Source organism: Gossypium hirsutum, chromosome A12 (assembly GCF_007990345.1).
Source record: "Gossypium hirsutum isolate 1008001.06 chromosome A12, Gossypium_hirsutum_v2.1, whole genome shotgun sequence".
NCBI classification, from domain to species: domain Eukaryota; kingdom Viridiplantae; phylum Streptophyta; class Magnoliopsida; order Malvales; family Malvaceae; genus Gossypium; species Gossypium hirsutum.
The window spans coordinates 49,142,843-49,161,674 of NC_053435.1; the positions used below are offsets into that span (position 1 = coordinate 49,142,843).

General features: G+C 36.7%; 1 non-coding gene across 1 annotated transcript; it reads right to left on the reverse strand.

The window, feature by feature from the left end:
- Positions 1–3,667: 3,667 nt before the first annotated feature.
- LOC121211763 (small nucleolar RNA R71) lies at positions 3,668–3,774 on the reverse strand. Its single transcript, XR_005906981.1, has one exon. It is a non-coding gene; the product is annotated as a small nucleolar RNA R71 (small nucleolar RNA).
- Between the last annotated feature and the right edge of the window lie 15,058 nt (positions 3,775–18,832).

Below are 18,832 nucleotides of genomic sequence, written 5' to 3' on the forward strand. Positions count from 1 at the left end.
CCGAATCATGCAAGATACAAATAAAGTATAAGATTTTATCCCAATATTCATACAAACATTAATTGACCAGGTTAGCGAAATATAAATAAAAGAATAAAAGAAAATGATAAAGAAGTTGCTCATGAATAAATATATAAGCGTGGTTCCAGAGAAATCTCATTTCCGATTGTCTTCACATCGGAATAGAACAATCTCATTTAAGCAAACATAAGAGAAACAAAAAACCTAAAAAAAAATTGAACACTTAAATTAAAAATATGAAAATTTGTTTGACAATTCTCTAGGGTGATTCCATAGGTCGGCTCCCCTTCTAATGAGGTTATAAGGTATTTATATAGGCAAGTATTAGGGTGCTAGGTGCCTAAATTACCCTTGGAGTGGTTGAATTTTAATTAGGGAAAATAAACCTAAATGTAACACCCCGAAATAAGGCCTTGTCTGAATAGTAGTTTTGAGACCACAAATATGACATTGAAATTTTTATTTCATGATTATTATGAGGTTTAGAATATGAGAATATGTATGTGTTAAAGTTTCATGAATAAATTCTTTGAGTAAGGGGTCCAATTCGGAAATAAAGACCAAATTGAATAAATTTCAAAACTTAGATTCTAGAAGCAATTTGTATGAAATTGCTTTAGATTATAAATTAGAAGGTATTGGAGAGCAATTTTCCCAATTTCTAAGTTTTTGGACAAAAATGGGCTTGTATGGATGAAATTTTAAAGAAAGGGCTTAAGGGCATTTTGGTCATTTGGCATTTTAGTGAAATAAAATGGGAAAAAGAAGGCAAAAATCAGCCATTCTTCTCCCTTTTCCAGTCGAAATTCTTAAGCCACCATAGCTAGGGTTTTCAACATTTTCAAGCTCAATAGTAAGTGCTCCCAAGCCCCGTTTTTAATGTTCTTCGTATTTTTGAAATCCAGTAGCTTACTCTCTCTATTTTTACCCATATTTCATGCTAGGGTTCATGATTGGAAATTTACCCATGCATGAGTTACTTGTATTTTGATGGTTTATGGAGGAGTGTTAAACATCTTTTCCTAGGTGATTTTCATGAAAAACCCCTGAAAGGACTTTTTTGCAAAAGGTGTTAAATGTATGGAAGAAATGAAAAATAATGGAAAAATGTGGGCTGCCATAAGAGGGAAAAACATTTGGGTAGGCTTGGGTAAGGTATAAATTGCATGCATTTCATTATACGAGCCTAGGAACTAAATCGTAAAAATATGAAAGGTTAGGGGCAAAACGGTCATTTGGAGCGGGGGTGAAATTAAGACTCAAAAAGTATAATGTGAGTGTTAATGATTTATTTTTATTGTTATAGACCTGGAGGAACAAATTTTGGAGGTCGATTGAGGAAAACGAAAGGTTTTGGAATAACCGAAACACGATATCGAGACGAATACCAGGTAAGTTTGAATAACTCAAAGTAAACTCATTGTATGCTTAATTGCATGATTTATGAATGTATGATAATTTTATTTGATGATGGCAAGAAAATTGATAAACTGTAATTTATACATATTTTTATCCCATGTTTAGCACATTTATGGATGATTTATTCTTAGATTTGGTGAATTCGATGCTCCTAATCCTTTAATTTCATGTTTTACGCTTAGGTGAGCATAGGAGAGAAAAAAGAGCGAGAAACGGGCCAAAAACAGAGAATATGGGCCAACGTGAAAATTTAACACGGCTTGAACTTCCTCACATGGGTAGACCATACGACCATGTAGTTCTAGTAGGCTCTAACACGGCTTGGACTTTCTCACACGGGTATCCTACGCGCCAGTGTTAATTTGACAAAATCGACACACACGACTTACACGGGTATACCACACGCCCGTGCCTGTTTAACAGCCTTGAGCACGGATTGAAGAAATCGTACACGGGCGTGTCCCTGTCGAGCCCATGTCTAAATCTATTTGAAAAAGGACACTCTTTAGGGATTTTAGGCATTCTAAAGCCTATTTAAACACCTGAGGAGGCACTTAGAAGGGACACACAGAGTAGGAGGCAAGGAATTACTCAAGGAAAGCCGATTGATCCATCTCAGAAGCCGGATTCATTATCAAGACTGGAGATCTCCCTTCAATTTCCTTCAGGAGTTTTGAGTTTTCTTTATATTTTGTTATCTTTATTCTTTTGAGATGTTTTCTTCATAATTATGAACTAAACCTCCTAAATACCTAAGGGGAATGAAACCTAGAAAACCTTGTAAATACCTAAGGGGAATAAAAGCTAAGACGGATCTTGTTATTATTATCTGAATTGTATGATAAATATTTGACTTGTTCTTAATTATGTGTTCTTAATTCTTGTTTTAATATTCTAGGATATTGATTCAAGTTAATGCGCTTATTCAAAGGAACAAAAGTCTCTGTCTAAGAGTAAATTTGTTGTAATTAAGCAGAGTTGATTGCTCGCCTAGAGATAGGGTGACAAGATTTTTCTGGATTAGGGTGAAACCTAATAAGGGAGTCCACAGATCGAGTTAATGCAACACTAAGGTGTTAATTAGAAAGAGATTTCAATTAATTAACCTAAGGTTAGATGTTATTAGTCTCGAGAGAGATAACAATATAACTTAGGGATTTCTATGGATCAAGTCAAATGAATAAATCGTCTGATTCAGAGTCAAATAACAAGTGAAGTCTAGGTGAATTTTTCCTTGGGTATTTTCTTAATCAATCGAGTTTTCCCAAAAGCTTTTCCCCAATTTTCTCTCTGTACACCCTTAGTTTAGTTAATTAGTTTAGATAAACAAATTCCTTAATTTTTAGGCTAGATAATAAAAAGAAAGTAATTACTAGTACTCTTGGTTCCTTTGGGTTCGACAATCCAGTCTTGCTAAAGCTATACTATTGTTCGATAGGTACACTTGCCTTCATCGTGGTCAATTATAAATTTTTAAAACTTATCGCGACGAGCATATCAAGTTTTTGGTGCCGTTTTCGGGGAACTAAGATATTAGGAACACTTGATTTTTATTACTTTAACCATTTTAATTTATTTACACTTTAAATTTTTATTTTCTTTTCTAATTTTCTCTTTTATTCGCTTCTGGCAGGTTTTTTATAGTGTATGAGTAGAAGAAACCTGTTGGGACCATTACTTTTTGATTGTGAGATTGATCGCACAGCTCACAGAAACTGAAGAGAAATAAGGCGAAGCTTAAGATACACAGAGGAAGAGCAAGAGGACGATTTTCAAACCACAACCGAGAAGATGACTGAAAATCAGGAAAATCTGCTACCTCCTGCGATTGCCACTGATCCAGTAAATCAGAATCATGCTCCACGCATTATGTATGATTATGCTAAACCGAATTGAATAGGAACTGAGTCAAGTATAGTTAGGCCTGCTATTGCTGCAAATAATTTTGAACTGAAACCTAACACGATTCAAATGATATAGCAATTTGTTCAGTTTGATGGTTTGTAGGATGAGGATCCAAACACTTACTTGGCGAATTTTCTGGAACTCTGCGACACATTTAAAGTCAATGGCGTCTCTGATGATGCCATTCGTCTTCGGTTAGTTCCCTTTTCATTAAGGAATAAGGCTAAACAGTTTGAACTCGTTACCACGAGTGTCAATCACTACTTAGGAACAAATGACTGAAAAGTTTTTACTAAAATATTTTCCGCCGTCTAAAATGGCTAAATTAAGGAATGATATCTCTTCTTTTGTTCAGATGGATCTAGAAACACTCTACGATGCATGAGAGAGATACAAGGATCTGTTGAGAAGGTGCCCTCACCATGGGCTACCATTCTAGCTACAGGTTCAAACTTTTCACAATGGGCTGAATCCTTCAACTAGATAGATGATTGACGCTGTTGCTAGTGGGACTATCAATAATAAGACACCTGAGGATGCTTATGAATTTATAGAAGAGATGTCATTGAATAATTATCAGTGGCAAGTCATGAGGACAAAGCCAACGAATGCAGCTGGTGTTTTTAAGTCGATTTGGTCACCATGCTCTCTAATCAGGTAGAACTTTTGAATAGAAAATTTGACGGTTTTCTTGGTTCTTCACAGGTTCACCTAGTAATGCAATGCAATGCGAGTAGAGGAGGGACGAGCAATTCAGAATACCTACCTTATGGCCACATCATGGAAAATGAGCAATTAAATTATATGGGTAGTAATTCTCGACCTCAAAATAATCCTTATAGTAACACTTACAATGTAGGATGAAAGAACCACCCAAATTTCTTATGGGGAGGCCAAGGGAATCAGAGACCACCACCACCTCCAGGTTTCCAACAACCACCTTACCAACAGGAAAAGAAGCCGAACCTTAAGGAGATGCTAACAAAGTTCATCTCAGTGTTGGAAACTTGCTTTCAAAATACCGAAACAACACTTAAGAATCAGCAAGCGTCAATCCAAGGGCTCGAAATTTAGATAGGGCAGCTTGCTAAATTGATTTCAAAAAGACTACTAGGAAGTCTACCTAGTAACACTGAACCCAATCCAAAAGAGCATGTGAAAGCAGTTACACTAAGGAGTGGAAAAGCGTTAGTTGAATCTGAAAAGAAGCTACCATGAGAAGTTGACAGAAACAAAGGAGAGGAAGTAAAACCCGAAAACAATCCAATGCCAAAGGAATATAAACCACCAATCCCATATCCAGCAAAGTTGAAGAAAGACCGCATGGATGCACAATTCGGTAAATTTCTTGAACTTTTCAAACAACTGTATATTAACTTACCTTTTGTTGAAGCTATATCACAGATGCCTACATATGCAAAAATTTTAAAGGAGCTTCTAACAAACAAAAGGAAATTTGAAGGCCTATCTACAGTGGAGCTTAATGAGGAATGCTCGACCATACTCCAGAATAAACTACCAACCAAACTAAAAGATCTAGGAAGTTTTACTATTCCCTGCTTAATTGGTAGTTTGAATGTTGATAAGGCACTAGCTGATTTAGGTGCTAACATTAATTTGATGCCATATAAAATGTTTAAACAACTTGGTCTTGGGGAACCTAAACCCACTAGGATGAGTATTCAATTAGCTAATAGATCTGTTAAATATCCTAGAGGAATTATAGAGGAGGTACTTGTAAAAGCTGATAAATTTATATTCCCTGTTGGTTTCGTTGTGCTTGACATGGATGAGGATGTTGAAGTGCCTTTAATCTTAGGTCGCCCATTTTTAGCCACTGCTAGGGCTATTATTGATGTGGGTGATGGTAAATTGGCACTTAGAGTAGGTGACGAAGAGATTATCTTTAAAATTTATGATGCCATGAGATTTTCTAGGGAACAGGATGACTCATGATATTTTATTGACTCTATTGATCATGCTACTAAAGATTCTTTTCAGGAAATCATATATAAGGATACGTTGGGACTGTGTCTTGCCCAAGGAGAGGAGGGGGATGATAATTTTGAGATAGGAACTGAACTGAATACCAATGAACCCTCCCCAAGACCAGTAGAATATGAGGGTATTAAGGTAAACGATGAACCTAAGCAAAAATCCTCTATTGAAGAACCTCCCAAACTAGAACTTAAATAATTGCCGAATCACTTGGAATATGCATTCCTTGGAAATAACTCTACATTACCGGCAATTATTGCGTCTAACTTGCAACCCAAAGAGAAAGAGGAGTTACTCCAAGTCTTAAGAAAGCAAAAAAGGGCCATAGCTTGGAAAATTTCTGACATTAAAGGGATCAGCCCTTCTTTTTGGACCCACAAAATTTTAATGGAAGATGAATATAAGCGATGCGTGCAAGCCCAAAGATGACTGAACCCCAACATAAAGGAAGTTGTTAAAGCTGAGGTAATTAAACTCCTAGATGTTGGAATTATTTATCCTATTTCTGACAGTTCTTGGGTAAGTCCAGTGCAGGTTGTTCCTAAGAAAGGAGGCATGACTGTGGTAGCCAATGAGAAGAATGAATTAACCCCAACAAGGACAGTCACAGGTTGGAGAGTTTGCATTGATTATAGGAAGCTAAATGATGCCACGAGAAAAGATCACTTCCCCCTTACATTCATTGACCAAATGTTGGAAAGATTGTTGGGGCACATGTACTAACTGCTTTTTAGATGAACTCTCTGGCTATTTTCAAATCCCAATAGCTCCTGAAGATCAAGAAAAGACGACATTTACATGTCCATACGGTACGTTTGCTTATCATAAAATACCTTTTGGATTATGTAATGCTTCTGCTACTTTTCAGCGCTGCATGATGGTCATTTTTGATGAACTCGTAGAAGACGTCATGGAGGTATTTATGGATGATTTCTCAATTTTTGGTAACTCTTTCCATCTTTTCCTTAAAAATTTAAAACGAGTGTTAATAAGATGTGAGGAAACAAACCTTGTGCTTAACTGGGAAAAATGTCACTTTATGGTTTAAGAAGGTATTGTGTTGGGACATAAATTTCTACTAGAGGGATTGAGGTTGTAAATCTAAAATTGAAACCATTGAAAAACTACCCCTCTAAGTCGGTTAAGGCTATTAGAAGCTTTTTAGGACATGCTGGGTTTTATAAAAGATTTATTAAAGATTTTTCTAAAATAGCTAAGCCTTTGACTACATTACTAGAAAAATATGTGCCTTTTCATTTCGATCAGGAGTGTTTAGAAGCATTTAATACTTTAAAGGATAAACTGACTAAAGCTCCAATTATAATTGCGCCTGATTGGAATTCACCTTTTGAACTAATGTGAGATGCGAGTGATTTTGTAGTAGGTGCAGTTTTGGGACAGCGAAGAGATAAACATTTTCAACCTATATATTATACTCGCAAAACTTTGATAGTCGTACAAGAAAACTACACCACCATGGAGAAAGAGCTGCTAGCTATGGTTTTTACATTCGATAAATTTAGGCCATATCTAATATTGTCTAAAGTTGTTGTTTATACTTACCATTCTGCTCTTCGCTACCTTTTGACTAAAACTAATGCAAAACCTCGACTCGTTCGATTGATCTTATTATTGCAGGAATTTGACTTGGAGATTAAGGATAAGAAAGGAGATGAAAATCTCGCTGCTGACCATCTCTCCAGGCTTGAAAACTCAAGTACCAAAGAGCCAGATGAGGTTGGAATAAATGATTTATTCCCTGAAGAACAATTTTTTGCTATATCCGATTCTGAGGTACATTGGTTTGCAGATATTGCAATTTTTTTAGCCGCTAACATTATCCCAAAAGGGTTGACACATCAGCAAAAGAAGTGATTCTTCACTGATGTGAAGAACTACTTTTAGGAAGACCCTTTTCTTTTCCGTATATGTGCAAATCAAATCATTAGGAGATGCGTTACAAGGACAGAAGCGTTGAAAATCTTGGAACATTGCCACTCAGGATCGACAGGAGGACATTACAGTGGAAATAAGACCACAGATAAAATCCTTGAATTAGGTTTTTATTTGCCCACTCTATTCAAAGATGCCAACAGGTATGTTACTTCTTGTGACAAATGCCAACGGACAGGTAATATATCCAAACGTGATGAACTGCCTCAAACATATATGCTCTCATGTGAAATATTTGACGTTTGGGGTATCAACTTCATGGGTCCACTCTCCAGCTCATTTAGGAATAAATACATATTAGTAGCCGTTGATTATATGTCTAAATGGTTGGAAGCCCAAGCTTTACCTACTAATAATGCTACAGTGGTAGTACGATTCCTTAAGAAACTCTTCTCTCGATTTGGAACCCTTAGAGCAATTATCAGTGATAAAGGTACTCATTTTTGTAACACCCAATTTGATAAGACCCTTAAGAAATACAGAGTTCACCTCAGAACAACTACCCCTTATCATCCTCAAACTAGTGGACAAGTCGAAGTAGCAAACCGAGAGCTCAAATGTATTCTTGAAAAGACAGTAGATTCAAACAGGAAGAACTGGGCAATGAAAGTAGATGTTGCTTTATGGGCTTATAGAACTGCTTTTAAGACCCCTATAGGAACATCCCCTTCTAGACTTGTTTACGGAAAAAGTTTCCATCTACTGTTTGAGTTAGAACAAAAGGCATTCTGGGCTATAAAATTTGTAAACCTTGATTCCAAACTTGCAGGTGAAAATAGGTTGATGCAGTTGAACGAGTTAGATGAGTGGCGAGCCAATGCATATGAAAACTTGTGCCTATACAAGGAAGCAACGAAGCACCACCACGACGCTCATTTGAAGCAACGAAGGCAATTTGAAGTTGGAGATCTTGTCTTGTTATACAACTCCAGGCTCAAATTGTTTCCTGTAAAGCTTAAATCAGATGGTCAGGTCCTTTCGTAGTCCAAACTGTTTTTCCATATGGCACAGTAGAGGTAAGTCATCCATCACAAGGCACTTTTAAGGTAAATGGACATCGTCTCAAACTTTATAACGGTGAGAATTTCAAAGACGATAAATAGGACCTATAGCTCCATGAAGTTACCTAAATATGCCCATAACGTAGATTCGAACTTAGACTATAAATAAGCGCTTCTCGGGAGGCAACCCGAGCACTAACGGTGTTAACTTTTTTGAATTTTAGTTTTTAACATTTAATTCACTAACTGAGTTACTAAACACAGGATTTCCAGAACCACGCGGCCAGGCACACGGATGTGCCTTAGGCCGTGCCCATACCACGGGAGGCAACACGACCGTGCGATACGGCCGTGTGAAAATAGAACAAAAATGTTTCCCCAACACGGGATTCGATAAGTTGCCACGACCGTGTGACATGGCCGTGGGCAATCCTACCAAATTAATACGGGTGTATGACACGCCCGTGCCCACCGACCGTGGTCGAGCCTATCAATACAACACGGTCGTGTGCTTGCATACACGAGCATGGGAGAAGCGAACGAAGAATGACACGACCGTGCAACATGGCTGTGTGCACCCAATGCACACAATTTCAAAAACCACAAAATGCACGGGCTGAAATGAGGGCACACGGGCGTGCCCCACGGCCGTGTACCCTAATTTATTTATAAGCACCTATTATTTATTTTTACTTTTTTAAAATTTTATTTTTATATTTATTTATATTTTGAAATTACTTTTTATTTCCATTTAATACTATTTTTATTTTATCTTGAGATTTTATAATTCGGCTATTTCTTTAAGTGTAATTATGCTTCTTTATATTTCCTAAAAGAAGTTCTTGATTCTATCACAGTTATAAAGAGCTCCAAAACTTACTATTACTTAGGAACTTGCAACTCTACTGGAAAAGATTCTCCACGACTACCATGTCCTACCCGACTACCACGATAACCTCTTTGCTAGACACTGTGGTTGTGGAACCCAACCTCTACCACCATTGGAGTATCCTCCTCCAATCTCATCATTGCCTTGGCCGATTATTCTCCATAACTCCAATTTAAGGATTCCATTCATCATTCAGGAAGTCTCACTGTAACACCCCTCGTCCGTATTCGACGCCGGGACAGGGTTCGAGGTGTTACCTGACTTAAACTCAACTAATCATACAAAAACCGGACCGTAAAATTTCAATCAATTTAAAACCTTCCATTTCACATACATTTTGTCCCTTAAATGGGCTCACGAGGCCTAAAACATGCATTAGAGGTGCTTCGGGACTAAACTGAGAACTTAAGAAAAACTTGAAAAATTTCATGCTTTAAGGCTCCACACGCCCGTGTGGATATAGACCGTGTAGTCACACACGCCCATCTGGCTTGGGACACGCCCGTGCCCTTAGCCCATGTGCAACACTGACTTTAAAACACGGCCATGACACACGCCTATGGGGGCAGACCTTGTGTCACACATGGTCTAGACACACGCCCGTTTGTCTACCCGTGTAGACAATTATAATGTTATTTTCCAAGACATTTGTCACCCTCACAACATATGCACACATGCTTATCCAATAACATACAACATGGCATAGTGAGCTCTTAAGCATCTACAAACATGTTATGCTCATGTTAATTTCTTATGCAATAAATATCATAGAATTTACTCACATCATTACCACATACTTGTCATAACTATCATTACGTCACAAACCTCATGTCCATCACTAGGCATGCATAATCATATTCACAAACCATTCATGAGGCATTATTAACTATTTGCCAATCACTTAATCTTGCATCAGTTCCTAACTCATCAATGAATCTCAATTCAATCTCTAGGCATACATGTTGTAAGGCACATTACAAGAGATAATAACATACATGCATAAGAATAATCATATAGGCCCATAACGTCATTAGCCGACATAGGCCAATTTACATGACTACATACTACCTTAATAGCAAGCCAATGTGTTTGGCTAAATCATAATATCACATACTAAATATTAAAATCCTATACATGCCATAAACTCAAAACACTAGGATTTACTTACGCTGATAGCATTAACTCGATAGTGTGATAATATCTCTGATGGCCTCCAACCCGAGCTAACCTAGCAACCCTAGGAAACATGGGAAAGAAAGGGGGGTAAGCTTTACGCTTAGTAAGTTCATATGAAAACAATAAGCAACTCATTAACATGCTTTATCAATGTTTACAACATATTCTCAAGTTCATGACAAGCTGTCTTCTTGAGCAATAGTCACTAAATTATTTATATATTGAGCTACGAAACTCAAAATTAAGTTTTATTAATTTTACTTGAAACAAGACTTATGTACATTTCTACCATAAAATTTCCAGAATTTTTGATTTAGCCAATTAGTACAGTTTATTCCTAAAATTACCCCTGATTCACTGTCTGACAGTTCCAACCCTTTTGCTCTAAAGTTCAGTTCTCTCATAACACAGGACTTGAATAATGTTCTTGTCTATTTATCTTGAAACTAGACTAATTAAGGATTCTATGCATATAAATCATAACTCATAATTTTTTTAAAAAAATTTATAATGATTTTCTCAAATTAGAATAGGGGATTTCAAAGTCATTTTGACTCTGTCCCACAAAACTTCAAATATCTCATTATAGGAAATTCTTTTGCTTACACAATTTATTTTATAAGAATCTAGAATCAATAAGCTTTATTCCAATATTTTTTTTCATCTTATAACTCATTTTCTACTATTTTTAGTATATTTTCAAAGTTACAGTACTGCAGTAACCCAAATCTATCAAGGCTAAGTTACTCATTCATGATCATTGTTCATAAAATTAATACAACATCATTTCATCCATCATGGTAAGAACACATATTTATGCATCATAGATCATCACATATCAAGGCATTCTCATAAGCTGAGTGTACATACCTACACAACTCGTAACATAACTCAAGTATATACTCGCCGATGATTTACTTCCTGGGACCATCATCAACTCTTTCCTCGGATTACCTGTTGAACACTTGGAATACTAATTGGATACTCGGAAAGAGCCTTTGCACATAAGTGCCTCAATTGTAGCTAAAGCTACCTCATATCTCATGACATTTAAATGCTCACTCTCGAGCTAGTCATCTAGACACATAATTCCTAGTGACATGTCACTCGTATCCTATTTTATTCCTAAGGTTCAAACGAGATTTTTCCTCGCCTATCAAGGTTTTGTCCTATCATGTTTATATTAATCACATACACATTAATATTCGTACAATTCATCTAATGATAACATTTAAATACATGCATAGCATGGTATTATTTACATATGAACTTACCTCGATACCACAAAGGTAAAAAAGACGTAATCGTCCATAAATCGATTTTCCCTGTTCTAGGTCCAAATCGCATTTTTCAACATCTAAAACATCACATTTAGCTAATTAAAAATATACTAATCAAATTAGTCCATTGACACACTTTGGCAAAATTTACAATTTTGCCCCTCTATTTTGCCAAAATTACCAAATTGCCACTAGGCTCGAAATAAGATTTTTATTCAATTTCTTTACTCCTTAAGCCTAGATAAACCATTTTCATAACTATGGAAACTCCCAAAAATCATTATTACACACATTAACAACCCATTTTACAACTTTACATAATAACCTTTTAAAGCTATTTTCATGCAAATTTCCTTCACAAAAGTTGTTTATTAGACAACTACAACTCATATTCTTCCATAAAAACTCATCAAAAAACACATATACATTCATGGAAAAACCCTCTACTCTTTATCATTTTGCAAACTAGACCCCTCATTTGAAAGCTTATGCTTTAGGGGTTCCAAAAATGTAAAAATCATCAAGAAATAACCAAAGATTACTTACTTATTAGGGCTTAAAGTGGTTGAAAGTTTAAAGCTTAAAACCCTCATTCTTTGCCACCATTTTCATGAGGAAGAAGAAGAAATGAAAGAGAAAATGACATTTTATTACTTTTTACTCATTTTATTACAAATTAGTCAAAATAAAACACCTAAAAGCCACAATTTTTGGCTTTTTGACCAATTGGTCTCCCCTTGCCCGGCCACACACTTAAAAAGGGTCTAATTGCCCTTTAAAGGCCTCCAATTTTAGTTCTCTCGTCTATTAACACATTTAGGCATTAACACACAACTTTTACATTTTACACGATTTAGTCCTTTTTCGAAATTGGACCAGAAATTGCTAAAATTAACTTACCAAAATTTACATGCACTTATTAAATAATATTATAACACATCAAATAATACTAAAATAATCTTCTCCTGCCTCGGAATAGTGGTCTCGAAACCACTGTTCTGACTAGGTCCAAAATCGAGCTGTTACACTCACTCCTCTCCCTATCTTATGACTTATATCTATATAATTCAATAAATCTAACATTGTACATTGAGAACAATGTACATCTTAAGTGTGGGGGGGCGTTGTTTATATCTTTATCAGAAAAATCCCTGAATTTTTTCTTATTCTCATGTGATCTTCTCATATCAGTATTAGAATGAAATTTGATTAATTTATGATCTTTATTGATATGTCTTGAATTAAAAAATAGGCATTCATGCATTGATGGTTTAAATTTTAAGGAATTAGAGAATCAAGCATGATAAGTTGATTTTTGAGTTTTAAAAATTTTTAGGTTGTTTCCCAAAGTTCAGGTATTATCTTGAGTTGAAATTCACAGGTTTAACATCAAAAAGCCATAATTTTTTTGAGATCTTGAACCTTTAAGAGCATCTATTATTTCTTTCATGCCCACTTTTATTGTTGCTTTGAGTGCGCCAATCTTGATTTGTTATTCTAGAACTTGCTTGATTATGCATATGTCAAGACCACACCATTTGATTTGATACGTCAAGATGATAAAGGCACTTAGGTTTAACCCACTCACTCTATAAAAGCCTACCATCACAATTAACCCTTAGTGAAACCCCTTGAGCCAAATAACCCATTCATTGATTTACCCTTAATATTAACACAACCCATTATTGTTGAAATCCCCTAAATTAATTTGATCCCTATTTTTGTCGAGATTTGATTTAAATAAATTGCTTAGCTATGTTTTATTTTTGATAGATAGCCTATGTTATTTGACTCGTTCTGAAAAAAAATTTACAATACATACATATATATTAGTAGTAATTCGTTGTTTTTGAGCTTAAGTGTTTAATTCCATATTCTAAGAAAAAGCTTACATGTTTTCAATTGATGATTAGTTATTTTTCTAGTTAGGTAATTTTTCAATTCAATCTTGATTATGACCTTTTCTTTCAGCTTGTGACCACACACCCTAACCAAAGCCACATTACAACCCTCTAAAGACCTTTTGATTGATATTTCATCTCAATATAAGTGGTGGAGATTTGATTTTCATGCAAGCCTATGGTATTAACTTTTCATATTGACTGTTGAGTGCTAAACTTGTTGTCCTTAAACACTTCAAGTGGTTTGAGTGAATCCTTAGTTAGGATGTTAAACTATTTGTTATTTTGAATCAAAGGTAATCACTTAGATTAGGGGAGACACCTATATTTTCGTGATAAAATGCTCAACTTGGAATGTTTGAAACTTTGTTGTTCTTCTAGTGGAATTCTCAATGTATAATTACTTATGGATTATTTTGAGATATTATTGATAAGGATTATAAGTTGAGAAGAATTTTTGATTGTGAGTTGAGGATTTTGCTTGAGGACAAGAAAACGCTTAAGTGTAGGGGTATTTGATAAACCATAATTTATACATATTTTAATCCCATGCTTAGCACATTTATGGATGATTTATCCTTAGATTTGGTGACTTCGATGCTCCTAATCCTTTAATTTCATGTTGTATGCTTAGGTGAGCATAGGAGAGTAAAAAGAGCGAGAAACGGGCCGAAAACAGAGAATATGGGCCAACATGAAAAATCAACACGGCCTGAACTTCCTCACACGGGTAAACCACACGGCCGTGTAGTTCTACCAAGCTCTAACACGGCTTGGACTTTCTCACACGGGTATACTACATGCCTGTGTTAATTTGACAGAATCGACACACATGACTTACATGGGTAGACCACACGCCCGTGCTTATTTAACAGCCTTGAGCACGGATTGAAGAAATCACACACGGGCGTGTCACACGGGATGTCCCTGTCGAGCCCAAGTCTAATTCTATTCAGAAAAAGGGCACTCTTTAGGGATTTTAAGCATTCTAAAGCCTATTTAAACACCTGAGGAGGCACTTAGAAGGGACACACAGAGTAGGAGGCAAGGAATTACTCAAGGAAAGCCGATTGATCCATCTTAGAAGCCGGATTCATCGTCAAGACTGAATATCTCTCTTCAATTTCCTTCAGGAGTTTTAAGTTCTCTTTATGTTTTGTTATCTTTATTCCTTTGAGATGTTTTCTTTCATAATTATGAACTAAACCTCCTAAATACCTAAGGGGAATGAAACCTAAGACGGATCTTGTTATTATTATCTGAATTGTATGATAAATATTTGACTTGTTCTTAATTATGTGTTCTTAATTCTTGTTTTAATATTCTAGGATATTGATTCAAGTTAATGCGCTTATTCAGAGGAGCAAAAGTCCCTGTCTAAGAGTAAATTTGTCGTAATTAAGCGAAGTTGATTGCAGCCTAGAGATAGGGTGAAAGATTTTGCCGGATTAGGGTGAAACCTACTAAGGGAGTCCATAGATCGAGTTAATGCAACGCTAAGGTGTTAATTAGAAATATATTTCAATTAATCAACCTAGGGTTAGACGTTATTAGTCTCGAGAGAGATAATAATATAACTTAGGGATTTTTACAGATCAAGTCAAATGAATAAATCGTCTGATTCAGAGTCAAATAACAAGTGAAGTCTAGGTGGATTTTTCCTTGGGTATTGTCTTAATCAATCGAGTTTTCCCAAAAGCTTTTCCTCAATTTTCTCTCTGTACACACTTAGTTTAGTTAATTAGTTTAGATAAAAAATCCCTTAATTTTTAGGCTAGATAATAAAAAGAAAGTAATTACTAGTACTCTTGGTTCCTTTGGGTTTGACAATCTGGTCTTGCTAAAGCTATACTACTATTCGATAGGTACACTTACCTTCATCGTGATAATAGTTAGTTTCAAGAATGGTCAATTATAAATTTTTAAAACTTATCGCGACGAGCATATCAAGTTTTTTACGCCGTTTCCAGGGAACTAAGATATTAGGAACACTCGATTTTTATTACTTTAGCCATTTTACTTTATTTTCAATTTAAAATTTTATTTTATTTTCTAATTTTCTCTTTTATTCGCTTCTAGCAGGTTTTTTTATAGTGTATGACTAGAAGAAACCCGTCAGAACCATTACTTTTTGATAGTGAGATCAATGGATGAACCATGCTTACATATGACTTGAGATCCTACATGTGTTCCAGAAAGGATTTAGCCAGGATAGGTAATCCGTTGATCTCAAATATAGAAAGGATCTAGCTCGAATGAGTGTTCCTTGAGTGATCGAGCCTCCCAAAGAATATGTGTACATTAAGGATTTAGCCCGGATGGGTAATTCGATTAGGGTCTGAATTTAGCATGGACTGGTAATTCAGATCCGAGCTCATTTAGGGTGTTTGTCGCTATAAAGGATTTAGCCTGGACTGGTAATCCTGACTTCACCTTATGAGTTTACGATGCGGGGGATTTAGCTTGGACTTGTAACCCGCCGTAAGATGTGAGGTTCACGGGAGTGCATACATGATATGATCGCTCTTATGACTTGACGGTAAATGGATAATCCATCGAGATTTCCTAGAAACTCAACGGGATTAACATGAGATATAAAAATGAAAATGTTGGATGATGAGCTCATCTAAGACAAATCACACAGTAGACTATTATTGTGACTAACTTGTTGATTGAGTGCATGTGATAGGAAAACCATTTTATTCTTGTTTGTTCTATTACTTAATATGGATGTATGCTAATTAATCGGTAAGTTTAGTTTCCAGTTATTCGGGCTTACTAAGCATGTAAATGCTTACCCCTCTTTTTTCCCTGTCTTACAGAGCTCAAGGACTCATAAAGATTGGAAGACGATTGGAGAGTCAACACACTATAATTAGTCCAGCCTTGGTATATAAGCACTTTTATTTTGTTCAATGGCATGTATAGGGCTTTGGTTCATTTGTGATATTTGTTATTTGAATTTCCTATATGAAGGCTTGTAAAAGTTTACATATCTCCTTGTATTTGGACATGGGAATTGGTTTATTTTGAAGTAGGCTATGACTTACAAATTTATTTATGCTTATGTTTGCATAGGATGGTTTGGCTATAATTGGGAATGAGTTACAAGAATGAGTCAATTTTAAATGTGTAAATGAGGCATGGGAACCCTTAATACAAAAAGGGAATTAACCTAGCATGTATAAAACCGATGATATGAGGTTTACATGCAATGAGGTTTATCAAAATTATATGTATGTGTGTAATCTGGCTTTATTATGTATTAAGGTAACCCATAAGTGTGATTGGTTGATAGAGGGTGATTAAGGGCTTGGAAAATAGCCTTACACTGTCTACACGGGTAGACACACAGGCATGTGTCTAGGCCGTGTGTGACACACGAATCACCCCCATGGGCATGTGGTATGGCCATGCGTCCCCTGCACCTAAAATTTTAAGTCAGTTTCGAGCATGAGCTAGACACACAAGCGTGTGTCTTGGCTGTGTGCCCCTAAATGCATGCTAACGTCATAAACAGAGAGTTACACGGGCTGAGGGCATGGGCGTGTCCCAAGCCATACAGGAGTGTGTGACCACACGACCCCACCCACACGTGCGTGTGACTCACTAAAGTAAGAGAATTTATTAAGTGGTCCAAAATTTATTGAATGTTCTCAGTTTTTTCCCGGACCGCCCTAATGCATGTTTTAAGCCTCGAAGGCCAATATAAGGGACGGTATGCAAGTGTTTGAAAAGTTTTAATTTTGGGCGAAATTTAGTGACCCAGTTTGGTATGTTGGTAAAAGTTTAAGTTTGGTAACGCCTCGAACCCTGTCCCGACGTTGGATGCAGGTGAAGGGTGTTACATTTAGTGGTATCAGAGCTACAATTTAGTCAGTTCTAGAACTTCCGTAGAGAGCATTGAGTTTCGCTATACATGCCATTATTCGAATATTGATAGTGTGACATCTCCTAACAGTTTAAATTATTTTTGAATATAGGAAATGTCTTCAATCAAGCAAAAGATGAGTCCGAGGGAGCTGAGAGCCATGCTCCAGCTTTCGTAGAACAAGCTGTATCTAGTAGTAGTAGAAGGCTTATGTCTGAAGGCTGGGAAGAGGCCCGAGCCGCCTTCTTTGACATGATGGATGAATGGTTTGGGGATTATTTGAAGAATCGGCCCAACATACCACGACCTCCCCCGCCCCCTAACCAACCTGATGAGGATTTGCTACGAGGTATGGCACCTATAAGAATTGGTAAAGCCCCTGTGGACAAACTTAGGAAGTATAGGGCTGAGGAGTTTAGAGCTAAGATCAACGATAATGTTGAAAAACCAAGTTCTGGCTCGAGAATACTACACAGGTATTAGATTAATTATCGTGCACACTTGAGGAGTGCTTAAAATGTGTCGTGTCACTCCTGAAGGATACTGTATACCACTGGTGGAAGACCGTATCTTCAGTGGTGCCAAAGGAAAACATCGCTTGGGAATTTTTCCAAGCAGAGTTTAGGAAGAAATGCATCAGTCAAAGGTTCTTAGACTCGAAGCGAAAGGAGTTCCTGGAACTCAAACAAGGAAATAAGACTGTAGCAGAATATGAAAGGGAGTTTGTAAGGCTAAGTCAGTATGCAACTGAATGGGTTCAAACTGAATCAGAAATGTGTAAACACTTCGAGAAAGGTCTGAATGAGGAAATTAAGCTATTGATTGGGATTTTAGAAATACAGGAGTTCACCACATTACTTGATCGAGACAAGAAGGCTGAGGAGCTCAATAATGAAAGAAAGCAAGCAAAGAGAGAAGCTCGAGTTTCAGGCAAGAGGTCCAATGGTAAGACGCTCTCGTTTCCCATAAAGAAGTCAAGGAGCCAGCATGAATGCTCCACTTTATCGGTAGGATATTCAAGTAGAACGAGAGGCTCCAAACGACGTAATCAGAAGTCTTCCTTCTCGATGTGACTAGTGTGGGGAGTGTAGATGACCAAAAGCTGAAGTGTAAGAGCTGCAACAAATTTCACTTCGAAAAGTGTCGGATGAAAAGCGGTGCAGGCTTCAGATGTGGTTCTCTTGATCACTTCTTCAAAGATTGCCCAGAGTGAACTGATAAAAGAGTGGATATAGCCCCGAAGTCGAGTACTCCTATTGCACGAGGTAGACCTCCGAGGGATCCTAGAAGTGCTACTGGCAGTCGAGTTGCGGCCAAAGACATTGCAAAATTAGAGGCTCGAGCCCTGACAAGAACGTATGCAATACACGCTCGAGAGGAAGCCTCTGCTCCTGATGTCATCATGGGTACTTTTTCTC